The sequence below is a fragment of the Piliocolobus tephrosceles genome, chromosome 17, assembly GCF_002776525.5.
Source record: "Piliocolobus tephrosceles isolate RC106 chromosome 17, ASM277652v3, whole genome shotgun sequence".
Taxonomy (NCBI): domain Eukaryota; kingdom Metazoa; phylum Chordata; class Mammalia; order Primates; family Cercopithecidae; genus Piliocolobus; species Piliocolobus tephrosceles.
This window is the reverse complement of record NC_045450.1, coordinates 37,814,772-37,836,655: the sequence shown is the minus strand read 5'-3', so window position 1 is coordinate 37,836,655 and position 21,884 is coordinate 37,814,772. Positions and strand designations below refer to the sequence as shown.

Below are 21,884 nucleotides of genomic sequence, written 5' to 3'. Positions count from 1 at the left end.
TATCAAGAGCCTCAAAAATGAATGTGAGTATTGAAAAGAACATACTACTTAGGAATAAACTTAACCAAGGAGTCGAATGTCTTCTACACTGAAAACTACAAAACACTGGTGAAAGAAGTCAAAGAAGACATAAGCAAATGGAAAGTCATCCCACGATGGCTTGGAAGACATAATATTGAGATGTCAGTGCTACCTAAAGCGATCTACAGAGTCAATGTAATTGCTATCAAAATCTCAATGACTTTTTTGCAGAAACAGAAAAATCCACCCTAAAATTCATAAGCAATCCCAAGGGACCCCAAATAGCCAAAATAATCATGCAAAAGAACAAATCTGGAGGACTCACACATCCTGATTTCAAAACTTATTACAAAGCTACAGTAATCAAAGCAATGCAGTATTTGCATAAAGAAAGACATGTGGCCAGGTGCGGTGGCTCACGCCTGCAATCCCAGCACTTTGGGAGGCCAAGGCAGGCGGATCACTTGAGGTCAGGAGTTTCAGACAAGCCTGGCCAGCATGGTGAAACCTCGTCTCTACTAAAACTACAAAAATTAGCTGGGTGTGGTGGCGCATGTCTGTAGTCCAGCTACTCAGGAGGCTGAGGCAGGAGAATCACATGAACCCAGGAGGCAGAGGTTGCAGTGAGCCGAGATCACGCCATTACACTCCAGTCTGGGTGACACAGCAAGACTCCCAAAAAAAAAGAAAGAAAAGGGGGGAGAGAGAGACAGAGAGAGAGAAGGAAGGAAGGAAGGAAACGAAAGGCAGACAGACATGCTATTCACATGCAAAAGAATGAAGCTGTATCCTTAACCTTACATGACATACAAAAAGTAACTCAAACTGGATCAGGCCGGGCGCGGTGGCTCTTGCCTGTAATCCCAGCACTTTGGGAGCCCAAGGCGGGCAGATCATGAGGTCAGGAGATCGAGACCATCCTGGCTAACATGGTGAAACCCCATCTCTGCTAAAAATACAGAAAATTAGCCGGGCGTGGTGGCAGGAGCCTATAGTCCCAGCTACTTGGGAGGCTGAGACAGGAGAATGGTGTGAACCCCGGAGGCGGAGCTTGCAGTGAGCCGAGATCACACCACTGCACTCCAGCCTGGGCGATGAGCAAGACTCCATCTCAAAAAAAAAAGAAATGGATCAAAAACTTAAAATATAAGAGCTAAAACCATAAAACTCTTAGAAGAAAATATAGAGGGAAAACTTTATGACATTGATTTGGCAATGATTTCTTGAATACAACACCAAAAGCACAAAAGAAAAAAATACATAAATTAAACATCAAAATTAAAAACTTATGTGCATTCAAAGGACATAATTAACAGACTGAAAAGGCAATCCACAGAGAAAATACTTGCAATTGTTATCTGGTAAGGGACTGATATCCAAAATAGATAAAGAACTCCACAACTCAACAACAAAGAAACAAAAAACCCCGTCTGATTTTAAAAATCAGCAAATGTCTTCAATAGATATTTTTCCAAGGAAGATATACAAATGGCCAGTAAGCACATGAAAAGATGCTTAACATCACTAATCATTAGAAAACTGAAAAATCAAAACCACAATGAGATACCACTTCACACCAGGATAGGATAGCTATGATCAAAAAACCCACACACAAACAGAAAATAACAAACGTTGACAAGGATGTGGAGAAATGGAAACCTTGGTGCATTGTTGGTGGGGTGTAAAATGGTACATAAACTATTGTAAATGGTATGGTGATTCCTTGAAAAATGACACACAGAATTACCATAAGATCCAGCAATCCCATTACAGGTATATATTCAACAGAATTGCAAGTAGGAACATAAACAGATATCTATACACCCATGTTCACAGCAGTGTTATTCACAATAGCCAAAAAGTGGATACAACCCAAGTGTCCACCAACAGACGAATGGATAAACACACTGTGGCAGATACATACCATAGTCTATTATGATGGAATGTGAACCTTGAAGACACTAGGCTAAGTGAAATAAGCCACTCACTAAAGGATAAATACTGTGTCATTCTACCTAGAGGAGGTACCCAGAGTAGTCAAACTCACAAAGACAGAAAGTAGAATGGTGGTTGCCAGGGATGGGGTTAAGGGGCAAAGGGAGTTGTTTAATGGGGACAGGGTTTCAGTTTGGGAAGATGAAAAAGAGTTCTGGAGATGGATAGTGGTGATGGTTGTACAACAATGTGAATGCACTTAATGCACTGAACTAAAGAAAATGCAGGCCGGGCGCAGGGGCTCATGCCTGTAATCCCAGCACTTTGGGAGGCCAAGGCGGGTGGATCGCTCGAGGTTAGGAGTTCAAGACCAACGTGGTCAACATGGTGAAACCTTGTCTCTAGTAAAAACACAAATATTAGCTGGGCGTGGTGGCACGTGCCTGTAATCCCAGCTACTCTGGAGGCTGAGGCAGGGAGAATTGCTTGAACCCGGGAGGCAGAGGTTGCACTGAGCCAAGATGGCACCACTGCACTACAGCCTGGGCAACACAGCAAGACCCTATCTCAAAAAAATAAATAAATAAAAATAAAATAAAATAAGAAAAGAAAAGAAAATGCATTAAGATAGTTAAAATGGTAAATTTCAATGTCATGTGTATTTTACCACAATAAAATATGTGGATATATACAAAATAGTGGAAATGACCTAGGGTCAGCCTCTCAGCCTCTGCAAAGTTCAGCCCTCACAGGCTGCCCAGTTAGGCCCAGTTAGCACTCAGGATATGGCATTTCCCCTACTTCCTTTGTCTTGTCAAAACTTACCGCAGGTGCAAACAAGTCCACAAGCTTACACTGAGCCCAGTGTGCGCAGGTGGGAGAGAAAGATGAACTAAGATGAGAATTGTTCAGGGAGAGGACAGTGCACCTTGCTTTGACATAGGGTTAAAAGTGATGAGGGCTGCAGAATATGAGGGAACACAGTAGAGTGGGTGCTGTGGCAGTTCCCAGGAGGAGAGGGGAATTCTTACCTGGCTCTCTTGGGTGGTGTCACAGAGGAAGTGGTGCTTAAGGTGGGTTTGAAAGAATGAGGATGTGCAGATGTGTGCCTTGTGTTTAGCTGACGTACTGTGTGACTGAGAGGTCGAGATGGGAGAGAATGCTGGATCAGTGGGGAAGAGAAGGTGACCAGTGAGAAAGTAACTCGGTGCAGGAACATCTGCCACACAAGCCTGCTGTCTTGTTACCTTGAAAAGTGGTGTTCGGATCAGGAGTCAGATCCAGAAGGAAACTGAATGGCAGACTAACAACAATAACAACTTCTATTCATAGAGGACTTACTATGTGTCTGTTGCTTAATAACCTTAAGCAGCAGGTAGTGATATTAGCTCTATATTTCAGCTGAGAAAACTGAGGCTCAGGAGGTTAAGCAACTTATCCAAGATCAAACACAGCCAGTAAGTGATGGAAGTGGGGTAGGAATCCAGGCCTACATGGGTTTCACATTTTTTTTTATTTATTTTTGAGACAGGGTCTGGCTGTGCCAGGCTGGAGGACAGTGGCACAATCTCAGCTCACTGCAGCCTTGACCTCCTGGGCTCAAGCAATTCTCCTGCCTCAGCACCCCGAGTAGCTGGTACCACAGGCACATGCCACCATGCCCAGCTAATTTTTTTTTTCCTGTAGAGATGGATGTCTCACTATGTTGCCCAGGCTAGTCCCAAACTCCTGGGCTCCAGTGTGGGCTGCTCAGTGACTCCCTTCCAAGACAACACTATGAAAAAGAGGAAAATAAGTAACTTTACAGTGGAGAAACCTGACAAATGCTACCTTAGCCACCTGGTAATAAGTCATGTTGATAGTACAGATGCTTGATGTGATGTGATGTGATAAAAATGACATTTTACTTCTGTGGTCTTCCTCTTCAAAACCCACAACCCTCATCATGAGAAAAACATGAGATGAATTCCAGTAGTGGGGTATTTTACAATATATCTGACCAGTATTCCTCAAAACTCTCCAGGTCACCAAAACTAAGAAAATTCATAGAAAATGTCACAGCCAATGGGAGACTAAGGACACACAACAAATAAATGTATAGTGGTTTCAAGCCCATTTTTGTTGGTATTAAAAAAAAGATATAAATGTAATTTGGTATTCTAGATGGGATGCTGGGACAGAAAAAGAACATTAAATAAACACTAAGGGAATCTGAATAAATTATGTTTTTAGTTAATAATAATGTATCAATATCAGTTAATAACAAATGTACCATATCAAGTATCAATATCAGTTAATGTAACAAATGTACCATAGCAATATAAGACGTTAATAATAGGAGAAATTGGCTCTGTGGCTCATGTCTGTAATCCCAACACTTTGGGGAGGCGAGGCAGGCAGACTGCATGAGCCTGGGAGTTCAAGACCAGCCTGGGTAACACAGCAAGACCCCATGTCTACCATAAATAAAAATATTAGTTGGGCATAGTGGTATGCGCCTGTAGTCCCAATTACTTGGGAGGCTGACGTGGGAGGATAGTTTGAACCCAGGAGACAGAGGTTGCAGTGAGCCAAGATCGCACCACTGCACTTCAGCCTGGGTGACAGAGAAAGACCCTGTCTCAAAATTTAAAAAAATAATAATAATAGGGGAAATTGGATGTGGGATATGTGGGAACTCTGCAGTATTGTCTCACTTTTTTTTTTTGTAAATCCAAATTTTACCAAAAATACATAAAGTCTTTCAGAAACAGATTCCTGAGTCACATCCTCAGAAACTGGCCTGATAATATGCATTGACGCAGGTGTAATGGACTTGTGAATGATGACAGCCTCTCTGTCTCTGCCTGCTGACTGACCAAAGAGAAGGAGCAGACACAGCAGTGCCTGCAGAGAAGAACCTACAGCTCACACGAAGAAAACTGTATGGCTTTCCTCCCAGACTCCCTGAGGTTAAATATGGTGTCTCTCTAATTAGACTAGCAGCCTTCCTAGGGCAAGAGCTGGGTCTCCCCTGTGAGACAGGGCAGGGGCCACCTCTCCTCCAGGAGCTCAAGGTCTCTCTCAGCTCCAGGTGCCACCGATTCTCTGTATGCATTTATTTTTCTTTTAGGTAAGTCCATTTCTCTATATGGGTAGAAAGAGAGGCCATGTACATAAGGTACATTTTTTTAAGGCTGGCAAAAGGTTGGCTTGCTCCAAAATACTAAGAATCCTAACTCTTTAGTTAAGCATAACCAGTGCTAAAAAGCAGCAAACTTGATGACTTGGGTTTAGTACCTAAATTTCCTCTGCTGACTTGTTGCTTTCTTTTGTACCCCAGGCCCCAGCCATAACTGAGTGATAACAGTAGTAAGAGTCTAAAATTGTGATGCTGCTGATTCTATATTTCAGCAGAGAAAACTAGGCTCAGGAGGTTAAGCAACTCATCCAAGGTCACACACAACCAGTAAGTGATGGAACTTGGGTAGGAATCTGAGTTTGTTTGATAATGGAACAAACCTCAACACCCCAGCAAATTGCCTCCTGATTGCAAGAAGTTCTTACTTGGGGGTATGCAGTAAGCCACCCCAAAATGTGAGGAGAGTAGATATCAGTGGACTGCACACAACATCTGTGATTACTGATTTGCAGAAGTCCTTAAGGACAGGACAGGATGTGTCTCTGGACAAAGCTGGAAGAGCAAAGCCTGGAAATTAAATCAAGACTCAACAAAACAAAAAGCGAGCCAACTGCATTAACATAAGCTGAAGGAATCATAGGTAGAGAGACATGGTGATGTATGAGGAGCTCTGAAAAAGCAGAACCAAAGAGCAAATCTTTGAGAGTCATTGTCTTCCACGTTGTCCAGAGTAGTGGAAACTCTGAAAACCTCCTTGAGCATTACAGGCAGCTCAGAGGTCTGGCCAGAGCTTCCAGGAATACTCTCTTCCTTTTTTTTTTTTTTTTTTTTAATGTAAGACAGGATCTGGCTTTGTTTCCCAGGCTGGAGTGCAGTGGTGTGATCAGAGCTCACTACAGCTTCCATCTCCCAGGCTCAAGCCATCCTCCCACCCAGCCTCCCAAGTAACTGGGACTACAGGTACTCGCCCCAACATCCAGCTCATTTTTAAAATTTTTGTACAGATGTAGTCTCACTATATTGTCCTAACTGGGTTTGAACTCCTGGGCTCAAACAATCCTTCTGCCTTGGTCTCCCAAAGTGCTGGGATTACAGGCATGAGCCACCGCACAGGGCCAGAATACTCTCTTGCTAAGAATCTTAGGGCTGGTTCAGGGAGCAGTAGGAAGGAAAAGATGCAGTGATCGATCAGACATTTCTATCACAAGCACAGAAAGGGGGAATTATACTAGTAGTGCTGCCACTCTAGACTCTTGTATCCCTCAGAGTACAAATATCTTAGGCTCTCCTGGTGATTAAAATCCTTCATTTTGCTCACTTTGCTTTGATTCCACGAAAACCAACCTTCTAACTAGATTCTGACATTCCCACAAGAGAAAGAGTGTGCTGACAAGTTGACATGAGGTTTCAGACTGCATTGTAGTTGCTTCTCCCCTTGTGATTTCTCTCTTTTCTCTCTTTCCTTCCTTGCTTCTTTCTTTCTTTCTTTCTTTTTTTTTTTGAGACAGAGTCTCGCTCTGTCGCCCAGGCTGGAGTGCAATGGTGCGATCTCAGCTCACTGCAACGTCCACCTACTGTGTTCAAGTGATTCTCCTGCCTCAGTCTCTGAAGTAGCTGTGATTACAGGCATGTGCCTGTAATAGCCACATGCCTGGCTAATTTTTGTATTTTTAGTAGAGACGGGGTTTCACCATGTTGGCCAGGCTGGTGTCGAACTCCTGACCTCAGGTGATGCACCCACCTCAGCCTCCCACAGTGCTGGGATTACAGACATGAGCCACTGTGCCCAGCCTCCCTTGTGATTTAATACGTGTGCAGCCCGGCTTCCTCACCGGGTTCCGGTGAATTTGGTTAGTCCGCCCCTTTCAGCCTGGTTAGCTCCAAGTGCACTGAAGAATCTTCATCTCTGGCCTGCAGAGAACCGGGATCACTAGCCTCCAGCCCACTGTACTGCTGGCCCTAGGGGAGTTTTCCCTGATTGACAGCTGCCCCCCCCCCCCCACTTTTTGAGGTCACTCTCAAGCTGCCCTTTGCCATGTAAGTCACCCCAATCACAATCTCCCTACCCTGAGCCCCCAGAATGAGCTGTGGGAGACCTGCAGAAAAAGAACTAAGACAACAAAACAACTTTATAGGTTATGTTGAAGAAACAAGAACAAGGAAGAGGTCCTGTGCTCGGGGGGAACATGCTAAGAACATGCAACAGAAACGAGTAGAAGGAACTGGCGATGTTTAATCTAGAGCACAGAAGATCTGGGAAGGCCAACCAGTTCTCTGTCACCAAACATCTGAAGAACTGTGGTGATGGAAAGGGAACAGATTGATCTTCTGAGGCTCTAAAGAAAATATGCCAACCAGGCCACATGTGGTGGCTCATGCCTGTAATTCCAGAACTTTGGGAGGTTGAGACAGGAGGATCATTTGAGGCCAGGAGTTTGAGACCAGCCTGGGCAACATAGCCAGAACTGTCTCTACCAAAAGAAAATTTAGCTGGGCATGGTGGCTCATGTCTATGCCCCTAGATACTCTGGAGGCTGAGGTGGGAGGATGGCCAGAGCCTAGGAGTTTAAGCTGCAATGAGCTAAGATCAAAGCACTGGACTTCAGCCTAGGCAACAGAGTGAGACCCTGTCTTTCTTACAAAAAAAAAAAAAGAAAGAAAGAAAGAGAAAAAAAGAAAAAGTATGGCAACCAAAGGGCAGTAGATACAGGGAGACAGATAAAAAAGGGGAACCTTTTAGGGCAGTTTTCCCCTAACTTCAGTTATTCAAATATCAGCTTCACATTTTTTTAGTGTGTGTGTGTGTGCATGTATGTCAAATTTATCAGAAGCAGCATAATTCTGCAATTTAGAGCACAAATCTGGAGTAGGACCACCTGGCTTTATTTTCCAGCTCATCATTTCCTAGCTATATAACTTTGGGCAAGTTATTTAACTTCCCTATGCTTGTTTGCTCAGTAGTAAAATGGGGCAAAGAGTCCCTACCTCAAATAGTACTTAACCCATGTTGGTGAGGATTAATTAAATGATTTGAATGACGCATGGAAAGTGCTTAGAAGAGCATCCAGCACTTAGTAAGTATTCAATAAGTGGTGGGTATTATATATATATATATATTTTTTTTTAATTAATTTTTTTTTGAGACAGAGTTTCACTCTTGTTGCCCAGGCTAGACTGCAATGGCATGATCTTGGCTCACCGCAACCTCTGCCGCCTGGGTCCAAGCGATTCTCCCCTCAGCCTCCCGAGCAGCTGGGATAACAGGCATGTGCCCGACTAATTTTGTATTTTTAGTAGAGATGGGGTTTCTCCATATTGGTCAGGCTGGTTTCAATCTCCCAACCTCAGGTGATCCACCCTCCTCGGCCTCCCAAAGTGCTGGGATTACATGCGTGAGCCATCGCGCCTGGCCCTATGAATTTTTTTTGTTTTAATAATTGGGGTCTTGCTTTGTTTCCCAGGCTGGAGTGCAGTGGCACAATCATAGCTCACTGTAACCTCGAACTCCTGGGCTTAAACCATCCTCCCATCTCAGCCTCCTAAACAGCTGGATTACAGGCACACATCACTACACCCAGGTAATTTCTTAAATGTTTTGTAGAGATGAGGTCTCACTATGTTGCCCAGGCTAGTGTCTAACTCCTGGCTTCAAGTGATCTTCCTGCCTCTACTTCCTAAAGTACTAGGATTACAGGCATGAGCCACTGCACCTGGCCTATTATATTTTATTCTATCCTCATACCATCGATACTCTTATTTAATATTTTTCTTTAAATGGACACATGATTTATATACATGTATTTTAAGGGAAACCTTATATTACTACCATACATGAAAAGCCATGTACAGGTGGAAACTGTAAAGATAAACATAAAAGCAAACAATGTTATTATATTGTTATAGTTTTAACAATGTTATTAAATGGTCACACTTACTGCTGCCTCATAAATGCCCTGAACTGGAGGACTGCTATCTTTCCAAAGAAAGGGGAGACAAGCAAGTGTTACAGTAGCATTCTAGTACTTTGCCCAGACTTCTGTTGACTGCAGTCAGAAGAAAGAGTCCCAGTCCCACAAGTTGGAGGAAGTGAAAGGCCAGCGTGGGTGGAGCACCTGCTCCGGGGAGACAGGGCAGCCCCCAGGGGTGAGAGGCAGGCAGAGCAGGATCAAAGAGACAGCTCAAAAGGGAAAAATCCCTTTCCTATTCTGAGACTTTGTGCTCTTGGGTACCCTGTCTCTCTCTGTGCCACACCAAAGTCATCTCACAAGACCCCTTGTCGTATGAGTTGCACATCTTAGAAAGCAAAGTCAGAAACACTTTGTGGGTTTCTGTTGGCACTGTGGGTGCCCCACCCGTACTACTCAGCTCACCCGAGGTTACCTGCAGACATTTCCATATGCCCTGGGCTACCTCTCACTTCTGCTTTAAGTCATTTTCTGGCCTCAGGGTGTGCACAGCAGAAAGTTAGTGAGACAACCGTCAATAATGAGGGATGGGAGTCGAGGATATACCCCAGTCTCCCTGCCTTTTCGTGGGACACTTCTGAAATATTTTCTATAGTCTCTCTAAGTCCCTGAGGGATGAAGACCCAATTGCCCAGTGGACACTCACTCATCAACACCTTTTTTACTGGCTTTTCTCCCTTTCTCAGTTAATTTCACTCTCACTGGGCTTCCTGGGATCATTTCCCAAATAAGTTTCTGGCACCCGAATCCTTTTCTCATGATCTGCTTTGGGGAAAACTACAACTATGACATAGCTTTAAACTTCTGTCAGTGGAATGAGTTGCCCAGGGAGATGTGAAGTTCCATTTTACTGAGGACTCAAGAAATGGCTGAGAATGTTCAATGGAGATCCACAGGTCACGTAAGGACTCAAACTAGATTTACACTTAGTATTCTTTTTGTGCGTCTTTTTTTGTTTTGTGTGTCTGTTTGTTTGTTTTAAAGAGACAGCATCTTGGCCAGGCATGGTGGCTCATGCTTATAGTCCTAGCACTTTGGGAGGCCGAGGCAGGTGGATCACCTGAGTTTGAGACCAGCCTGGCCAACACGGAGAAACCCCGTCTCTATTAAATATACAAAAATTAGCCAGGCATGGCAGCAGGTGCCTATAATCCCAGCTACTAGGGAAGCTGAGACAGGAGAATCGCTTGTACCGAGGAGGCGAAGGTTGCAGTGAGCTAAGATCATGCCATTTCACTCCAGCCTCGGCAAAAGAGAGAAACTCCGTCTCAAAAAAACAAAACAAAACAAAACAAAAAAGAGACAACATCTTGCCCTGTCACCTAGGCTGGAGTGCGGTGGTGCAATCATGGCTCACTACAGGCTCAAACTCCTGGTCTGAAGTGATCCTCCCCTGTCAGCCTCCCCAGTAGCTGGTACTGCAGGTGCATGCCACCATGCCCAGCTAATTTTTGTTTGTTTTTTGAAATAGGGTCCCCCTCAGTTGCCCAGGCTGGAGCGCAGTGGCATGATCATGGCTCATTGCAACCTCAAACTCCTCGGCTCAATTGATTCTCTCACCTCAGCCTCCCGAGTAGCTGGGACTATAGGTACACCACCACACCTGGCTAAGTTTTCATTTTTTTGTAGATATGGGGGTCTTACTGTAGATATGGGGGCCTTACAGGTCAGGCTGCTCTGGAACTTCTAGACTCAAGTAATCCTCCCACTTCAGCCTCCCAAAGTTCTAGAATTACAGGTATGAGCCACCAATCCAGGCCTCAGCTAATTTAAAAAATTTTTTAGGCCGGGCGCGGTGGCTCAAGCCTGTAATCCCAGCACTTTGGGAGCCGAGACGGGCGGATCACGAGGTCAGGAGATCGAGACCATCCTGGCTAACACGGTGAAATCCCGTCTCTACTAAAAATACAAAAAAACTAGCCGGGCGAGGTGGCGGGCGCCTGTAGTCCCAGCTACTCCGGAGGCTGAGGCAGGAGAATGGCGTGGACCTGGGAGGCGGAGCTTGCAGTGAGCTGAGATCCGGCCACTGCACTCCAGCCCGGGCAACAGAGCAAGACTCCGTCTCAAAAAAAAAAAAATGTTTTTTTTAATAGAAATGAGGTCTCACTATGTTGCCCAGCCTGGCCTTGAACTCCTGGCCTCAAACAGTCCTCCTGCCTCAGCCTCACAAAGTGCTGGAACTACAGGCATGAGCCACTGCACCCAACCTACTTAGTATCCTCCTGATCCTCAGGTCTCATTATTCTGGATCAAGAGTCAACAAACTACAGCCCATGGGCCACATCCAGCCTACTGCCTGTTTTTGTATAGCCTGTGAGCTAAGAATGGTTTTTACATTATTTATTTATATATTATTTGTTTGTTTGTAGAGATGGGGGTCTTGATATGTTGCCCAGGCTGGTCTTGAACTCCTGGCCCCAAGAAATCCTCTCTCCTCGGTCTTCCAAAGTCCTGGGATTACAGATATGAGCCACCATGCCTGGCCAGCTTTCACATTTTTAAATGGTTGAAAAAAATGTTTAAAGAATAATATTTTGTGACACAGAAAAATTATGTGAAATTTAAAACTTCAGTGTCCATAAAGCTTTATTGGAACCCAGACATACTCATTTGTTTACATACCATCTACTGCTTTTACGCTACAGTCACAGTTTCTCACCAACATTACAAGAAACGACGTTACTCGAGGACTTACTGTACGTCATTCTGCTTAAAGTTGCAGTTTCTAAGAACCTATCGATGACATTAAGTGAGAATTTACTGCAGCTGCAACTGAAACCCTATGGTCCATAAAGCTCAAAATATTTACTCTCTGGACCTTTACAGAAAAAGTTTGCTGATGCCTGTTCAAGGTCATTATCCTGCAGAGACAAGAGGCAGATGCCCCATGAGTCGGGAGGCCAATCCCCAGACCTAGTATCTGGGGGCAGTTTGAATCAGAACTTCACATTTCCTTTTGCCACATCTTTATGACCATGGTCATTACTCTCACCCTCTGCCAGTACCTAAGACTTTCACAGAGGCATTCATGTCTTTATATCAGAAATCTTTTTTGATTAATTTTTTTTCCATTTTTCCATTTTTCTTGTTGTTAAAGATAGAGGTGGAGGTCTCACTATGGTGCCCAGGCCGGTCTTGAATTCTTGGTATTCCTCCCACATCTGCTTCCCAAAGTGCTGGGATTACAGGCATATGCCACTGTGCCCAGTCACCAGGAAAATTTTTCTTTTTTAAAGCACATGAGAAATTTTCTTCTCCACACCCTGCCACTATCCCATGTGGTTTCATCCACGCTTGATCACTTTCACCACCACTTAGTTACTGATTTCTCCCCAAAACAAACCAAACCTCCAGCCCACGTCCTGAGATTTCTGATCAATACCCAAATGTTGGCCAGGTAATCCCAGTGCTTTGAGAGGACAAGGCAGGAGAAACACTTGAGTCTAGGAGTTGGAAACCAGCCTAGGCAACACAGCAAGACCCTGTTTAAAAAATTAGCTGGGCATGATGGTGTGCACTTGTAGTCCCAGCTACTTGGCTGGGTGGGAGGATCCCTTGAGCTCAGGATGTTGAGGCTGCAGTAGCTATGATCATACCACTGCAGGAGGCATGGGTGACAGAGCAAGACCCTGTCTCTTAAAAACAACAACAAAAGAAACCAAAACCCACCACCAACAACAAAAAAAAAACAAATGTCTGGTCAACATTAGATTAAGTTGGGGGGTAGGGGGTGTTGCTGCTTACCAGCAGTGCAACTTTGGGCAAGTCATTTAATAGCATGGAATGTCAATTTCATCATCTCTCAAAGGCGGAAATGATCCTGTCCAACCTGCCAGGATTACCATGCTAATCGGATGAAATGAGAGCTGCCCACAAGACACGGAGCCGCCTGGCCCCAGCCTCTCTACTCCCTTTGACCACCACACTCCCTGCCCACTGGCTTTCCTTGAGTCCCCCGGCCTTGCCAAGCTCTTGGCTGTCTCTGTACATGCCGACCTTTCTGCCAGAAACATCTTTTCCTCACCCCACCTTCTTCTGCCTGGCAGATCAACACATAACCTTGGTTTATGTGTGTTTCTGTTTAAAGACACCTTATAGGCCGGGCACTGTGGCTCGAGCCTGTAATCCTAGCACTTTGGAGGCCAAAGTGGGTGGATCACCTGAGGTCAGGAGTTCGAGACCAGCCTGGCCAACATGGTGAAACCCCATCTCTACTAAAAATACAAAAATTAGCTGGGTGTGGTGGCATGTGCCTGTACTACCAGCTACATGGGAGGCTGAGGCAGGAGAATTGTTTGAACAGAGGCAGAGACTGCAGTGAACTGAGATCGTGCCATGGCACTCCAGCCTGGGAGACAGCGTGAGACTCCGTCTCAAAAAAACAAAAACAAATACAAAAGATGCCTTATTTGATATATATAGTTGATATATATACATATTATTCATTAACATTGAACTCAGCCAAGTGCACTATAACTCATGTCTGAACGAAGCTTACCCAACAGACATGCTTTCTCTGTAAGGCGCATCACAGCTTTCTTATGCTTAGGAACACTAGACAGCACGTCAACAGTACACTTGGGGCCATTTCAAACAGCGACATCACATACAAAAACGCACAAACATGCAAAAAATGTGGCACTAAGTACACCACAAAAGGGAAAACACTTGTTTATAGCACAAGAGCTGAAACAAGAAAGCAGCGTGTCTTCCTGTTTGCCCTTGGCTGGGAATGTGCAAGTTGGGTGACTCAACTTTTTCACTATTCTACGCACATCCATATATGACTGTGAAAGTGTCGTGGATATTGATTTGGAAGTTACACAAACACTTTTTTTCTTTCTTTTTTTATTTTTATTTTTTTGAGATGGAGTTTCGCTCTTGTTGCCCAGGTTGGAGTACAATGGCGTGATCTCAGCTCACTGCAACTTCCACCTCCCAGGTTCAAGCAATTCTCCTGCCTCAGCCTCCCAAGCAGCTGGGATTACAGGCTCCCGCCACCACGTCCAGCTAATTTTTTGTATTTTTGGTAGAGATTGGGTTTTGCCATGTTGGCCAGGCTGGTCTCGAACTCCTGACCTCAGGTGTTCCAGCCACCTCGGCCTCCCAAAGTGCTGGGATTATTGCACCTGGCCTTTTCTCCTCTTATTTTTATTTATTTATTTATTTTTAAATGAGCCTAGGTCTCGCTATGCTGTCCAGGCTGTCCTAAGCTCAAACCTCAGTCTCCCAGAGTGCTGGGATTACAGGTGTGAGCCACCACACCCGGCCACAAACACATTTTTTTAAAAAAAATTCTTTAATTATATAATTTTAAAAATAAAGAGATGGGGTCTTACTGTGTTACCCAGGCTGATCTGGAACTCCTAGCTTCAAGTAATCTTTCTGCCTCAGCTTCCCAAAGTACTGGGATTATATGCATAAGTAACCATGCCTGGCCACAAACAAATTTTTTTAAAACATTATTCAATGTATATAATTTTTAAGCAAACAGAGCCTTGCTATGTTGCCCAGGCTGATCTGAAACTCCTAGCCTCAAGCGATCCTCCTGCCTCAGCCTCTCAAAGTGCTGGGATTACAGGGACGAATTTGCAAATTCAGAACTTGTGAATAATGTACTTTCTTACCATTTCTCTCATTCGGGGCTGGCTGAATTCTGTCTTACTAACATTTTATCTCTAGCATCTGGAAAACTGCCTGACCCACAGTAGGCTCTCAATAATAAATGTATTTCGAATGAACGAATGAGTCAATTCAGTGGAAGTGCACAGCTCACAGCAGTGATAGCTAGTGTTTGTGAAGACACACCACGCACCTGCCCCGTGCGCGCTGTCCTGGTCAACAAGGGAAACAGCAGAGTATTGTTCTTTTGCACCTGCACTCAAGAGCAGACTGCCTGGGTTCAAATATGGGACATGCTTCTTATTAATTAATTATATAACCTTGAGCAAGATCACTGGCCTCTCTGAGCCTCAGTTTCCTTGGCTATCAAATGCAGTATTCATAGTACTACCTTGGAAGTTATGGTCAGGAGTCAACGTGGCCCTGCACAGAAAGCCTCTAGCACAGGGTAAACCCTTAGTAAACAGTAGCTTTTATTGTGAATAATTCCCACGGCAACTGTAAGAGTTATCACACCCATTTTGCAGATACAAACACTGAAGCTGAGGATGGTTCAGTGAGTTTCCAAGGTCACACAGAAAGAAGGGCTGCCTCTGGGGATTCTCTGCCCATGCTAGTAACACTGCCGTTATATAAATATAAGGGGTCAGCGGGGTGCAGTGACCCATGCCTGTAATCGCAGCACTTTGGGAGGCTGAGGCTGGAGGATGGCTTGAGCCTAGGAGTTTGAGACCATCCTGGGCAATGTAGTGAGGCCCCATCTGTATAAAACAAACAAACAAACGTAAGGGCTCATTTTTAGTAGTTATAAAAGGGCCCTTGCTTGTTATAAGGCCTCTCACTGCCTGATCAGCTAGGTTTGCCAAAATGAGGAAGACAGCTCCAGCCAGTCTCCTGATCTTCTCTGGGATCAGGGTGGGGAGGAACCCCCTTCCTACCCGTAAACCCCAGGAGTCTTCTCTCACACTCCACACCGGTGTCTTTTTGTTCCCTGCCCATTTTTGAGTTCAACCCCTTCAGAACCAGCCCTACTGTGGGGGGTGGGGGATGGTAAATATGTTATCTTGGGTTTGACAGTACAAAGGCAGAGGCATTTCCTGCTTAAAAGGCACATGAGAAAGGAGGAGGAGGGCGAACTGGAGGAAGAGGAGGAGGGAATCACCAGCATTCTGGGTTAGAACAAACAAATATCCTCCGTTTTTCTCCAACTCCCTAGATCAAGGGTCCTCAAATTTGGCTGCCGGCTGGAATCTCTTGCAAACATTTTAAAACCCAGATGTCCAGTCCCCCACCCAGACCAATCACATCTGAGCCTCTGGGGGGTGGAACTAGGGCATCGGTATTTTTTTAATGCTCCCCAAGCAACGCCAACGTGCAGACAAGTTTAAGAAGTGGTGCTCTGGACCTTATCAGCACTCCGCTGCCACCCTGGAGTGGCGCTAGGCGACAGTGGCTGCTTTCCGCTTCGAGGACGCGCGGCTTGGGGATTCGGGCATGCTCTCGGAGGCGAGGGCTGGGGAGGACGCGAGCGTGCCAGCGACCTGGTGCTCTGCCTTGCTTTAGGCCCAGCTCCGAGACTGCGGGTCTCTGGGTCCCCCCCAGCTACAACACGTGCTGCCGCCCCGACTCCTCCGGTTATCTCTGCAGACCGCAAACTGTGCCCAGCGGCCGCCCCGCTGTCCACCCCAACCTCAGAGGCTCCAGGGAGACGCCCGGAGCTCAGGAATCTTACCTTGGCTGCCGGCGCTGCCCTCCAGTCCCCGGAATCCTGGGACTCAGGTTCGAGCTGTCGCGGTCGCTGCGCCTATGAAGCGCCCACTAGAGCGCAGGCGCCACCTAGTGGGCGCCGGGCGGCTGCGCAGAGACCGCGCTGGCAGGCGGGAGCACAGTCCAGGGCGGAAATGCAGCCAAGGCTTCCCACGTGGGCGGTTTTCCAACGCGCCGCCAGCCCAGTGGCCAGATTCGGCCTGGGGCCGGACCACCTTCACCCGCTGCAGGGCACTGGGATCTGAACTTGGTGAACTTTCTCTTGGGGCACGGAGGGACGGCCAGGCCCTATCCCTCGGCCTGGTATCCATCCTCCGGTTTTCCTTGCTGGGCTCAGGGATCTTTCCCTTCATCCAGCAGCTTTCAGTGCACCCCACTTTGGCACCGCTTCTCGTTTAAATGTGCTGGGACTATCCGAGGCTGGGGTTCTCTCAAACCCGGGGAGGCCCTTCGCCTATCAGCAGCCCTTTCTTCCTGCCACCCCCTAAACCGTCCCTGAATGAGAGAAACAGCCTGCTCTGCTGACTTGCTTTACAGAGGCCAGGGCTGGTGGAGGATGGGTGTGTGCCAGCGACTTCGTGCTCTGCTCTGCTGGAAGGCCTTCCCTGAGCAGTGGAAGGGGAAGGGGCGGCTTAAGGAAATTGTTTTTGTTTGTTTGTTTGTTTGTTTTGTAGGGACGAGGTCTCTCTATGTTGCCCTGGCTGCTCTTGAACTCTTGGCCTCAAGCGATCCTCTCGCCTGCAGCCTCCCAAAGCACTGGGATTACCGGTGTAAACTATGGCTCCCAGCTGCCTGGTATTCTTTAAATGAAGACATGCCAAAACGCTTACAAATATCGTAGACCATTTAATATGTTTATATTTCATTTATTTCTTCATTTAACAACGATTAACCTGAGCACCTACTATATGCCACTTTTCCACAATCAAGGGATACAATGAAGAACAAAACACAAAACTCTCTGCCCTTGTTGAATTCACATTTAATGTAACACACGAATACTTTTAACACACACAATGATCTAATGCAAAGCTACTGAGCTCGTTGTGGTAAGTACAGGATTTATTAAAAATATCTATATTTAGGGCCAGGCACTGTAATCCTAGCACTTTGGAAGGCTGAGGCAAGAGGATCACTTGAGGTCAGGAGTTTGAGACCAGCCTAGCCAACATGGCAAAACCCCGTCTCTACAAAAAATACAAAATTTAGCCAGGCGTGGTGGCAGGCGCCTGTAATCCCAATTACTCCGAGGCTGGTGTGGGAGAATCCCTTGAACCCGGAAGGAGGTTGCAGTGAACCGAGATCGCACCACTGCACTCCAGCCTGGGTGACAGAGTGAGACCCTGCCTCAAAAAAAGTAAATAAATAAATCTATGTTTAGGGCGCCAAGGGCAGACAGGCCTGGTGATGGATACAAGCGTTGCAGAGTTCTATGGGAACGTCTTCACGTTTTCTGTTAATCATGGCAGTTTCTCTGTGTGGCAACATTTGGAAATAATGCCTTCAGTGGAAATTTGAGGCGATTTGTGAAAGTGACTCCTGCAATCCTCTTCTCCTACTCCCCCCGGCCCCCACTCTGCTCCCCCAGGATGCTCTGTCATTGTTCTAGCCGTGTGTGTGTGTGTGTGTGTGTGTGTGTGTGTGTGTGTGCGCGCGCGCGCGCGCGCGCCTGTTTAACCTTTGGACTCTCTGTCCTGGTGTAATCTGGTCAAAGTGAATATCAAGGGCAGAGGAGGAGGAGGAGCTGGAGGAGGAAGAGCAGGAGAAAGGAGGAGGACCAGAAGCAGGAGGAAGAGGAGCTAGGAGGAGGAGGAGAAGCAGGAGGAGGAGGAAGAAGAGCAGGAAAAGGATGAGGAGGAGCAGGAGGAGGAGGAGCAGGAGGAGGAGCAAGTGCAGGAGGAGGAGACCCAGTGGAGGAGGAGAAGCAGGAGAAGGAAGAAGAGCAGGAGAAGGATGAGGAGGAGGAGGAGGAGGAGCAGGTGCAGGAGGAGGAGGAGCAGGAGAAGGAGGAGGAGCAGGTGAAGGAGGAGGAGCAGGTGAAGGAGGAGGAGCAGGAGGAGGAGGAGCAGGAGAGCAGGAGGAGGAGGAGAAGGTGCAGCAGGAAAAAGAGGAGAAGCAGGAGCAGGGGAAGAAGAGGAGGAGGAGCAGAAGGAGGAGGTGTTGTCTGTGGGCAATACCTGGAAGGGCAAGGGGTGGTGGGTGTCAGTAATAGGAACCAGCCCCAGCTACTCCACTGCAGGCTGGTGCCCTGGTGAAGGTGAATCAGAGGAGCGCTGACAGCCCAAGGTAAGTACCAGCTGGCAGACAATTTCCCATTCTTTCACTTTAAAGTGTCTGAGTCATGTCCTGACCACTCTTGCCCCATCTTTGCAACAGCTCTCTCCCCATCACTGTGCCCCAAAGCATGCCTGGGCAAAGTCCTAGATTACAACCTCCGGATTCTGGCATCACCTGATGAGATTAGTCTTCCTAGTGACTTTCTCTTCTGATTCTCATGGCATTTTTCTCATTCTGCTAATCAGTGTTTTTGGAAACTGCAGAGTTATTAACAGGTCTGCTTTCTCCATAGAAAACAGGGGTTTTGGTAGGATGAAGTATGTAAATAATAATAAAATATTCATAACGTGTTAGACACTAAGAGTTTTCTTTAAGAGATGGGATCTTGTTCTGTAATCCAGGTGATCATTGTTCACTGCAGCCACAAACTCTTGAGCTCAAGGGATCCTCCCACCTCAGACTCCCAAGTAGCTGGGACTACAGGCATGTGTCACCATGCCTGGCTAATTTTTAAATTTGTATTTTTTTTTTCAAGAGATGGGGTTTATTATTTTTTTTTTATTTTTTATTTTTTGAGACGGAGTCTCGCTCTGTCGCCCAGGCTGGAGTGCAGTGGCTGGATCTCAGCTCACTGCAAGCTCCGCCTCCTGGGTTCACGCCATTCTCCTGCCTCAGCCTCCCGAGTAGCTGGGACTACAGGCGCCCGCCACCTCGCCTGGCTAGTTTTTTGTATTTTTTAGTAGAGACGGGGTTTCACCGTGTTAGCCAGGATGATCTCGATCTCCTGACCTCGTGATCCACCCGTCTCGGCCTCCCAAAGTGCTGGGATTACAGGCTTGAGCCACCGCGCCCGGCCAGTTTATTATTTTTTTAATGTTGCTCAGGCTGGTCTAGAACTCCTGGCCTCAAGCATTTCTCCCACTCCAACCTCCTAAGTAGCTGGGATTATAGACACAAGCTGCCATACCTGGCTCACGCACTAAGGATTTTAGATTCACAATTTAATCCTCAACAGCAATCCTACAAAGTAAGCACTGTTACTCTCCCCATTTTCTCAGCGAAGAAACTGAGACCTGTAATGTTTAATTGCCCTTAGGTAGAGGAGTTAGCAAGTGATGTACCCAGAATGTGAATCTGGATTATCTTATTCCAAAGCACATGCCCTGAACACCTCACTACTGTTTACTAAGCACCTACTACATGCTGGACGCGTGTTTTATACAAGGAACAGGATAGGCAAGGTACTCATTTTTATCCCTTTTGCTTTCTTGTTCTGTTCACACTTTTCTTCAAAGGGAGAATTTTGTTTATTTTTGTTTTTTAAAATAAATTCATAAAATGATGTTATGAGATGTGACCTACTTTTTAGTAAGAAAGGGCATATTTCTCTTCTAAAGTGAGTCTCCATTAAAGAGGGTGAGGATCCTCTGTGGTCTCAAGTGGATGGAGCTAGAAATGGTGGCACTGGAGTCATGGGCAAGATGGTGTCGGGACCCCAGCAGGAGGTGTAGAGAAGGAAAGAGGCAGAAATACCAAAGAGACTAAGGGGGAAGGAACTGGCTACCCGTCCCAGAAGGACACTTGGTCTTGTGAGGCTGGCTTGCGGACTGACTGGCAACTTAACTCTTGAGGTCACAGTGTGTCTATGATTGATGGGAGTAAGACAGGTCACTTTCTGGTTCTGGATTGTACCTGCAAACCCTCCCAGGTGTTAGGAAGTATAATAGCAGATGAACTGATTCTGTCTCATTGACTCTTTCCAAAAATTCCAGGAAGCAAGTATTTTAATTGTATTTATTTTATTTTATTTTATTTTGAGATGGGGTCTCATTCTGTCACTCAGGTTGGAATGCAATGGTGTGATCTTGGCTCGCTGCAACCTCCACCTCCCAGGCTCAAGTGATTCTCCCACCTCAGCCTCCCAAGTAGCTGGGACCACAGGTGTGTGCCATCATGCCTGGCTAATTTTTATATTTTTGGTAAAGACAGGATCTCACCATGTTGCTCGGGCTGGTCTCAAACTTCTGAGCTCAAGCCATCCACCTACCTTGGCCTCCCAAAGTGCTGGGATTCCAAGTGTGAGCCACCATGCACAGCCCAGGAAGCAGTTATTATTATTATGTTGAGACAGAGTCTCACTCTGTTGCCCAGGCTGGAGTAGGGTGGAGCAATATCAGCTCACTGCAACCTCCGCCTCCCAGTTCAAGCGATTCTCCTGCCTCAGCCTCCCGAGTAGCTGGGACTACAGATGCCTGCCACCACGCCTGGCTAATTTTTGTATTTTTAGTAGAGACAGGGTTTCACCATGTTGGCCAGGCTGGTCTCGAACTCCTGACCTCAAGTGATCCGCCCACCTCGGCCTCCGAAAGTGCTGGGATTACAGACGTGAGCCACCATGCCTGGCCCGAGGAAGCAGTTATTATTAATTACATCTTACAGATAAAGAAACAGTAAAAAATGTTAAGCAACTTGCTGAAGGCCATACAGCATATACACTGGAGAGGTGGTATTCAAACCCAAGTTCCTCTCATGCTGAAACTGCTTTTAACCATGACCACTACCTGCCTTCCCATCAATGACCAGAGAATTAAATTGTACTCTTAGGAAGGGATTTTATATTTGCTCATTTTGTGTCCTTCCCTCTTTTACTAGCTGATATTCTGTGCATCCTTCTAGGTCCAGCTCAAATGTGGCCTGCTCTAGGAAGCCCTCCCCTGTCCCCTATTTCCAGTGTGACACCCTCCATATTAAAGGACTTATTGATGCTGCTAAATAGTATAATTTGCTGTAAGAATGTGGCCTCATCCAGCAGATTCTATGCCCCTTAATCAGGAGTAAGATGCTCCAGGTATGGTGGTTCATGTCTGTAATCCCAACACTTTGGGAGACCGAGGCAGGAGGATCACTTGATGCTAGGAGTTCAAGACCAGCCTAGGAAACAAAGTGAGACCCCTGTCTACACACACACACACACACACACACACAATAGCTGGGTGTGGTGGCGCATGCCTGTAGTTCTAGCCACTGAGGAGGCTGAGGCAGGAGGATGGCTTGACCCCAGAAGGTCGAGGCTGCAGTGAGCCATGCCTGATCACTGCACTGCACTCCATCCTGGCAACAGAATGAGACCTGATTTCTTTTTTGTTGTTGTTTTTTTTTTTTTTTTTTTTTTTTTT

At 46.2% G+C, this 21,884-nt stretch overlaps 1 protein-coding gene and 1 long non-coding RNA gene across 7 annotated transcripts in view; one reads left to right on the top strand and one right to left on the bottom strand.

Moving 5' to 3' along the window:
• The window catches only part of CHD9 (chromodomain helicase DNA binding protein 9), a 276,890-nt gene extending 260,397 nt beyond the window's left edge, over positions 1–16,493 (bottom strand). For all 6 annotated transcript variants that reach the window (XR_002731229.1, XM_023209924.1, XM_023209920.1 and 3 more), the window contains exon 1: positions 16,397–16,493. The gene's annotated coding sequence lies outside the window, so the exon portion shown is untranslated. The remainder of the gene's footprint in view (positions 1–16,396) is intronic.
• A 2,115-nt stretch (positions 16,494–18,608) lies between these two features.
• LOC111541192 overlaps positions 18,609–21,884 on the top strand; it is an 18,068-nt gene continuing 14,792 nt past the window's right edge. The window contains exon 1 of the long non-coding RNA XR_002731212.1: positions 18,609–18,717. This is a non-coding gene — a long non-coding RNA (uncharacterized LOC111541192). The remainder of the gene's footprint in view (positions 18,718–21,884) is intronic.